Below are 9,607 nucleotides of genomic sequence, written 5' to 3' on the forward strand. Positions count from 1 at the left end.
TGACTTCAGCGTCCTGGTGTGTGGAAATCGGATGATATATTTTACCGTGTTTTTCTGGAATGGGGATTTACTTTCGGGGAAGCATCTTAAAGTGGGTTTGTTATTTTTTCCTACTGGTGTGAACGCAAAAAGTGGTGGTGGTGGTGATGGCAGTGATGGTGGTGGTGGTCGGGTTGAAAGGGGACATTTTTTTTTTTCCTCATACAATTCTTAGCCCAAAAATATCCTAGTCGTTAATAGAACAATGAATTTAACTGTATTTCCGTGCGTTAACTCCAGAAAACGCTTAAATGACAGGTTTTCCAATATATTCCTACCTATACACACATTAACACACCATACTAATCTTTCCAAATCATACAGTAAATCTTTCCAGCATCAGAAACTGTATATAAAATTATTTTGCGTATATTTTTCACTGAGTCACGAACGCAGGCGGGTGGTGGTGGTGGTGGTGGTCTGGTTGAGAGGGTCCCTAGTCAATATGTGGAGCCTGGCCAGCCTGTTATTTCCAGTTCAGGGCGGTCCCACGCGTTTCAGGGCTAGCTCAGAACTGGAAAGCTGGAAAATGCGTCCCTACCTATACTTCCATGCTGGTGATACATAAATATACACGCTGGGACGGCTATTATCACAGGAAGATGATGGAAAGACTCTTCTCAAACTATATATCATAATTTTTTTCTTCCTTTACTTTATTCAGCCTTCAATCTTCTCCAGGGCTGGTTGAGGACTGAAAGGCATTAATACAAGTCCTTATCTGTATTTCCAGGCTAATAATACATGAATACACGCAATACATTAACCAGAAAGACTGTATGATATGAAATCTAATCTTTTTCACTGCCCTTCATCTTCTCCAGTGCTTGCTGAGGACTGAAAGGCATTAATACAAGTTCTTATCTGTATTTCCAGGCTAATAATACATGCATACATTAAATACACGCCCTGGAAAGACTATGAGCCGTGTATTATTGATTTTCTTGTAGTTTTTCACTGTATTTTGTCTTCCAGGGCTGGTTGATGACTGGAAGGCATTAATACAAGTCTTTATCTGTATTTCCAGACTAATAATACATGCATACATTAAATACACGACCTGGAAAGACTGTGTATGGTATGAAACGTGTATTCTTGATTTGTTTTCTCCTATTTGAAAGACGAGAATATTATGAAAAGAAGAGAAAATTTAGATATATGGAGAGAGAGAGAGAGAGAGAGAGAGAGAGAGAGAGAGAGAGAGGGGGGGGGGTCAGAGGGGAGCGATAACGAAGTGGAACAATAAGAGATAAGACGAGAGGGAAAAAAACAAACAGCTAATTAGATCACCGAATTACTTACGTCAGAAAATGAATGACCTTCCTTTGTTTTTGTTTGTTTGGAACTGAAAGATTGAGAGTGTTGGTTCGACAATGCCCCCCCCCCTCTCTCTCTCTCTCTCTCTCTCTGGTTGGTTTCTGAAGTTGTAAAGTTGTAAAAAATCACCAAATAGTCACCAAAATAAATATGGAGACTCGTGTTTTTAGGGCATTTTAAGACAGTCTGGCATGTTTTAAGGGTATTTTAAGATAGTTTGGTATGTTTTTAGGGCATTTTAAGGTAATTTGGCATGTTTTTAGGCCATTTTAAGACAGTTTGGTATGTTTTAAGGCCATTTTAAGATTGTTTGGTATGTTTTTAGGGAATTTTAAGATTGTTTGGTATGTTTTAGGGCATTTTAAGACAGTTTGGCATGTTTATAGGGTATTTTAAGAGTTTGGCATGTTTTAAGAATATTTTAAGAGTCTAGCATGTTCTAAGGATATTTGAAGACAGTTTGGCATGCTAATAGGGCATTTTTAAACAGTTTGGCATGTTTAGAGGGTATTTTAAGGCAGTTTGGCATGTTTTAATGGTATTTTAAGACACTCTGGCATGTTTTGAGGGTATTTTAAGACAGTTTGGCATGTTTATAGGATATTCTAAGACAGTTTGGCTACGGTAAGACGATTTTATATACATTAGTAAGGGTCTATGGAGGTCAGAAGGCTATGAAATCACCAAATAGTAACTAGAATGAATATGGAAACACGCTGTGGTACTGAAGGAGTGATATTGCCTTAGTGTCACCCTTTCCTTCCTACAAATGTTTGGCCTGTTTACTGAGTTAACAGGCCAACTATGTGGACTCTGAAATGGTGTTTATTACTGTTAAACCTTTCAGTGCCATGACGCGTTTCCATAGTCCTTCTGGTGACTATTTAGTGAATTTACACAGCTTCTGAAACTTATGAGGAGGATTGAAAGTGACGACTGTGGACATTAATCTTCAGAGTTGTTAGATAGATAGATAAACAGATAAATAAATAGATTCGTAGATAGATTGTTTGATAGATAAGATAGATATGCATAAAAGTTGTATACATTTGTCTATCTATTATCAATCCACTCTAGTATATTGCCAGAAATACGCATGTGTTAAGAATAAAGGCGACGAAAATAGATAATAAAAGAAATAGCATAGTCTGGCTTTCAAATATCTCGTTTTCTTTTCTTTCCACGCGGGAGATGCAAACACTCGCTATAAAACCTAACATTGACTGCTTTGACAAATCACCACAGCTGGACACGGTAACGGAAAGAAAGACGTCACAACAAACAAAAATCGATATATAAAATTTGTATAATTATAGCATTTCATTAATAATAGGTTTAGTAATAGATAGTTAGGTATTTATTCTATACAAGTACTGCCATCACAGACATACCCACTATACCTAAACTACCTATATATACTACCTATACCTACGACTGCAGGTCAAATAGGTTGGCAGTACTGATGGAGAAAAGTCACTCCGGCCACTAGTTTTTCCGGCCCTGTTCATCCGGGCCTTCCCCTCATTCCACCCGGGAAACTCCCGCCCCTTCTCCCCGCTGGCTGTGCAAGACCATAGCTGTTTTTTTTTTTTTTTTCTATATCGTCAAAGTAGATAGAAATGTGGAATATCTATGCTTACAGAAACACACACACACACACACACACTGTAGGTCAAAATTTAGAGAAACCTACGGAAATCCAGCTTTGTCAAGAATTTTTCAAAGGAAATATTACTGCAAGTATGTATGCATGTACGTACATCTATTAAGTCTATAATGTATACACTTCTACACAATACACCTTTCATAAGACCCACACGTACACCCAAACACACACAGCACCGCTCCCACACACCCAAAACACTTGAATCATCCAAAAGCTAACCCAAAACACACTCAAAACATCATGCAACACCTCAAAACACCAACAAACACACTTAGAACGCACTAAAAACACAAAATATACACCAATACCACCCCCACACCACAAAACACACACCCAACACACCCAAAACACTTGAACCACTCAAAGCTAACCCAAAACACACTCAAAACACCTTACAACACCTCAAAATACCAAGAAACACACTTAGAACTCATTAGAAACACACAGTATATACCAATACCACCCCCACACCACAAAACACACCTCACACACACCCAAACCACTTAAACACTCAACACCAACTCAAAATGCACTCAAAACACCATGCAACACCTCAAAACATCAATAAACATACTCAAGACTACGTAGAAACACTCAGTATATACTAGAATCAACCCCACGCACACCCAAAATACACCATACACTCTTAAAACTCTCAAAATTATCCCAAAACACACTCAACGCTATGCAACACTTCAAAATGCACCTAAACACACACAAAACTCGCTCTTAAAACACCCAATATACACCAAAACCCCAAATATCACACACTAACTCACCCAAAAGATCCCCCACACACACGTAAAACCACTTAAAACACTCAAAGCTGACCCAAAACACACTCAAAAGATAATTCAAACGCTCAAAATATCACCAAACACATTCAAAACACACCCAAAAACTTAGATACGCATTGTTCACTTCCATGCCACAAACGCAAAATCTACCTAAAAATATCTAATACTCAATGAAAACACACAAAATGCAACCAAAGTAAATTTATAACGCAGAAAACCTTTTGAATGACACCAAACACCTTTAAACACACCAATTTACCCCCTAAAGCACCAAAAGGCATTATAAAGAACGGCAAAATTACAAGGGATACTTACCTAATTATTACGGCTTGGTTCCTCCTCTTCTTCCACCTCCTTTCTTCCTTTTTTTCTTCGTCCGCCTACTTTATTCTTCCTTCTATAGCTTCCATCTACACGTCTGAAAATATAAATACATCAAAACACCGAGAAAACACAAGATGTAAGGCAAATTATTGAAGAAGTGGAGGAAGAGTTAAGTGTTGTGGCTTAGCTACTCCTCTTTCTCCTACCTTTCTTCTTCCTTGACTCTCATCCTCATTAATTTCTCCTTTCTTCTTCCTTCTACTACTTCTGTCTACACATCTGGGCCTAGAAACACAGGTTAACATGTAGAAATAACTAGATATTAGGCAAAATATTGACGAACTGGGGTGGTTGGGAAAGAGGCGCCAGCTCGGGGCTATGGTGAGTCACCGCCTTGACTGTGACGTCATCAGAATGCGCGGGAACAGGGGTGGCTCGGCTATTACGTAAATAATTTTAAAAATGACCAATAGAAAAAACGAAGCCAAGGCCGAATGCATGTTATTTTATGACGTGATAAATACTATAACTAATATCCAAAACATAAAATCATCTCTTGGTTAACTAATTTTAAAGAATTGTATAAATTAAGTTTACTAAAAGTATAAAAACACCCTCATTTATAAAACTCACAGAATGTCCAACCATTTCACTTCGCTAATATTTCAACACATTCTAGAGAGTCTGAGCTTTCTTTTAAGGCATTCTACAACAGTCTAGACCACCAAACAGAAACGTAAACAAATAAAATATAAAAAAATAAAGCATATGTTTAACAGGACTAATACCATTTCAAAGTCCACATATTTGACTCAATGGATTGATTTCACCCTTAAAAAAGGATAGACGATTCTTTGATATCATACAGGCTCAGTTATAGCTTGAAACAAAATATCTCAAAATGGGAAATAGAAAATTTGGACCGTTAAGAAGACTTAAACCCACTCCATAAATCACCACTAAAAACCACTTATTTACCGAACACAGGCGCGGAACACACTTCAAACACAACGAAACATTTATAGAAACAACAAAAACATACCATGGAAGCGTAATATTATCGTTGGGAAATATATGGAAAAACTATTGGAACCCCAGGATGTGGCGGGCTGGCGGGAGTGGGGGCGGAGGGGCGGGGCTAAGGGGTCTGGCTGGGATCCGCGGGGGTGCTACCATTACTGCTCGTTACGCCTACCGCCTATTCCATATTTGAACTGTTTTCATTCTCATGTGTAAAGGAAACCTAATAATAAGTGAATGGCACACACAATACCTTAAATAGGGCGTGGTGAAGGCAGGCAATGCTGACTTGTTGGCTTGCAGTGTTGGTGGCGGTGGTGCACCCTTGTCTTGACTCTTCAGGCTTGCTGCTCATCAAATCTGCCGGGAATTCACGGTAACTCTTCACTTGTATGTGTATGACAGTGTGTGTGTGTGTGTGTGTGTGGCTATAATGTATGTATGTATGTGTTTGGATGTATATAGTCATGTTGTGGATGTGTCTGGGCGTATTTGAGTGTGTTTACGAGTGTTTGTGGTATATCAGACTGTGCTTTTGAGTATGTACGGCTCTGTGTGGGTGTGTTTAGGTGTGTGGCAAGACTGAGCAGCAGCAACACTAAACATACATACACACACACCACCACCACTAACAATACACTGGCGCCTTCACCCGTTTGACCTGCAGCCGTGGGTGTGTTTGTGGTGGCGGTTCGTGTCTAAAATACAAATGTCTGTGATAACTATTATTACTACGTCTGTTATTAATGAGATGCTTTACTTCCACAAATCTATCATGTATATTTATTGTTTATTATGACATCTTTCTTTTCAATATCGCTTCCAGCTATATTTTGTCTAAGCAGAGAATACTAAATGATTTCTAGTTTTACAGCGAGAGTTTGCATCTCCCGCGGGAAAAAGAAAGAAAAAAACGAGGCATTTGAAAGGTTGACTATGATATTTCCTTCATTCTCTATTTCTGTGGCCTCTATTTTTGTTATGAATTTATGTTTGACAATATACACCTGGGTAAATTGATAAGTAAGTATACATCTATCTTCTATGTCTTGTTATCTATCTACGAATCTATTCACTTATCAATCTACCTATCTATTTGTCCATTTACCTATCAACCTATCAAATTACCTGCTTATCTATCTTCACACAAGCGTACACATATTACTGCTGATCTATCTATCTTCACACAAGCGTACAATGATTAACACACTGGCATGGATGGGTGGTGATAAGAGTGATGGGTGCCGGGGTGTGGGTGTGGATGTTGGGTGTTGGGTGTTTGTGGAGGGGGGGGCGTGGCATTACTAGGTTGGGTGCAAGAGTTGACCAGGGTATTCTCAACCTTCCATCGCTTTCTCTGGTACACTCCTGAACTCCCTGCCTGCCTGGCTCTGTATTTCCATTAGACTATTATTAAAGTGAGCTGGTCATTATTTCCTTATCTTTCTATCCTTCTTCCCTTCTTCGTTCTCGCCTTCATTGTCCTTTTCTTCCTCTCTCTTTTCTTCTCTTCTCCTTTATCTCCTCCTTTTCCCTTCTTCCTCTCATCCTCCTCGACGTATTCTTTCTCATCTTCCTGATACGCCTCCTTCCCCTTCCCTTTCTCGTTCTATTCTGTCTCTTCCTCTACCTCTTGCATAATGATAATAATAATAATAATAATAATAATAATGATAATGATAATAATGCTTAACACCTCTGTACTGTCAAAATAATTCAATAATTTTTCTGTTTCTGTTTTTTTCCGTGCAGTTTTTCTACCAGTATTAGTTTTTATTAACCCCTTCAGATGTGACACGTTTCCATACTCATTCTACTTACTATTTGGTGATCTTATACAGCTTCAAAACTCATGTGGGGGATTAGAATATTGAAAACTGTGGCCATTAATCTTCAAACCTCCACAGACCCTTCCTCATGTCAATAAAATGGTCTAATCGAACACAAACCTCAAGGTAAATATGTGTATCAGTATTGAAGGGGTTAGGTACACTTGCATAAACAAAAATGACAAAATCTGGCAGAGAAATTAACAAACAATAGTATTTACAACCAAAGAAAAATAACACAAGCAAATATGAAATGAAGGAAAGAAAGAAAATAACTATAGGTACCCTTAGGCCGGTGTCACACTATGCGGCGGCGCCGCTGCGACGGAAACGCATGCGGCACCGCCGCAGTGCCTGCATCCTGTCACACATAAGCGGCGAAGTCGTTCAGTATCCCCAGAAGCCAGCGTAGAGAGGTTGACTATCATGTTGTCAAAACTAAAAGTTATTTGTGCATCAGAAGTAGAAGGCTTCCTGAAAGAGCCAACTCGTCGTAAACACTGGGTTCATTTAACGCTGAACGAGAAACAAGTAAAAGATTTGAAAAGTTTTATGAGAATATACGAAAATATGATGAAAGGTTTTTGTGAGTATTACAGAATGTCCAAACCTTCTTTTGATGAGCTGCTGAAAGTGCTGAGGCCTCATATCTCCAAGCAAAATACAGTTTCGAAGATCATTATCTCCAGAAGACTAACAATTACACTAAGATGAGTATAAAAAAAAAAAAAAAATTGTGACTATTTTATTCAGACCGAAAAACATGGGGATGTGATACGGTAACTACAATATATTATAATATTCATTTCCAAATGCAAGAAATAATCAAATGTACAAATAAAATATTCCTTGAATAAAAAAAAAAATCTCCATAATCGAAGCAAGTAGATGTTTAGTAAGGAGAATGAGGAGACACTACGTCAAATACTTGAAAGCCCTGTGAAGACATGAGTTGGGTATCTATGGTGCCATGATTGACAAGAGTTTGAGTTGGCCTTGCGTGAATACACTGAATAAATAAATCAGTGTCAAACATCTTGTAACAATGGAGCGCCGGATGCGGCGCGGCCGTCTGGTGTGACCACGTGCATAGAACTATAAGTGTGTTTTTCCACGACACTCGGTCGGATGCGGCGGTGCGGCGCTGACGCAGCATGCTGCGGCACAGTGCGGCGGAAACGGCAGCGCCGCACTAGTGTGACACCTCTCATTGGTTTGTGTGTGATATCACCACGTGCGGCGCCGCATGCGTTTCCGTCGCAGCGGCGCCGCCGCATAGTGTGACACCGGCCTTAAGGCTGGCGGCGGTACGGAGTCAAAAGAAAGCAAGCACTGTCTTTATCACGTTATAATAGCTTGTGTTTACCTAGTTATTAGTGTTGACATTATATAAACCGACTATTTACTTATTAGATCGATGACATTTGTGGTAGCCTAATAGGAAGCCTGAGGGTCACTGGAAGGGATGAATAGCGAGTCTCCTTCCTTCCTGTGTGGTACGTGTGCGGGTGTCGGGGGACTCGGGGCGGCGAGGGGGATAACAGCTGTGCATGAGGGTGAGTGGGCTGGCGCGGCGCGGCGCGGTGCGGTGCGGTGCTATTGTTGTACTGTAACCATGAGTAACAAACGCACTTCATCTCCGTCTCCTCAGGCCACCTCATGCGTAGTGCTTTGTCTATCGTAGTAGTAGTAGTAGTAGTAGTAGTAGTAGTAGTAGTAGTAGTAGTAGTAGTAAAGCTCTGGCAACGCCCCAGATGTTGAGGGAAGTTTGGCCTTATTCATGGGCGAGTCACAGGAACTGTATATTGTTGCCACCAAGATAATGTGATGCGAAAAGAAAAAAAAAAGGACTTATCTGTGTACCTGTCTGACTGATAAAGGCTAGACATTCCTGTCATCGAACTTGATCGAGATGTTACTGGTGTAATGCAACACATTTCATGGAGAGAGAGAGAGAGAGAGAGAGAGAGAGAGAGAGCAGCATCCTTGAGACGGAGAAAATGGAAATAAAATAAGAAACTGCGTGGATTCTGATCCCTTCTGAATGCAGCTGGCGGCGGAGAACAAAAGCCTCCATAACGCCCTTGCTTTCCCTCGTGTCCCCAACAACCCCGGGAGAGAGACACAGAGAGTGGCTTTTTACATTTATTTAGACGAGAGAAGTATGACAGGGGGATGACGTAAACGCACCCTTGAACTGTAGGTACGTGTGCGCATGCGCCTGATCAGCTGTTAGAGTATAGACGGCGGAGCCACCCTAGTCAAAATACGCCTTATTGACTCATCGCTCACTGAAAGAGGATTCCACTCCTCGTCGAGAGTAAAGGGTTCGGATTATAAACCTGATCTGTCTCACACTGGAATTGTAAAACATGACGAAATACTTTACGTCAAAATACACTACATTGAGTCATTGCCTACTTTAAAAGGCTTGGATTCTTTACATAGAGAAAATTAATCATACAACCAACCTGTCCTACCTTCTGTAACAATAAAACCTACTTTCCCTTACCTAAATATTACCAAAAGAAACGAGAATAGTTAAAAACATGAACTTCCTTAAATAAAACTGAGATGGAGCTGATGAGAGAGAGTAGGAGAATCAAAACCCATTA

At 39.9% G+C, this 9,607-nt stretch overlaps 1 long non-coding RNA gene across 1 annotated transcript in view; it reads right to left on the bottom strand.

Annotated features, from left to right (window-relative positions):
• Window positions 1–9,607, bottom strand: part of LOC123515374 — a 33,223-nt gene that overhangs the window by 8,428 nt on the left and 15,188 nt on the right. The gene's annotated exons all lie outside the window — the stretch shown is intronic.

The sequence above is a fragment of the Portunus trituberculatus genome, chromosome 5, assembly GCF_017591435.1.
Source record: "Portunus trituberculatus isolate SZX2019 chromosome 5, ASM1759143v1, whole genome shotgun sequence".
Taxonomy (NCBI): domain Eukaryota; kingdom Metazoa; phylum Arthropoda; class Malacostraca; order Decapoda; family Portunidae; genus Portunus; species Portunus trituberculatus.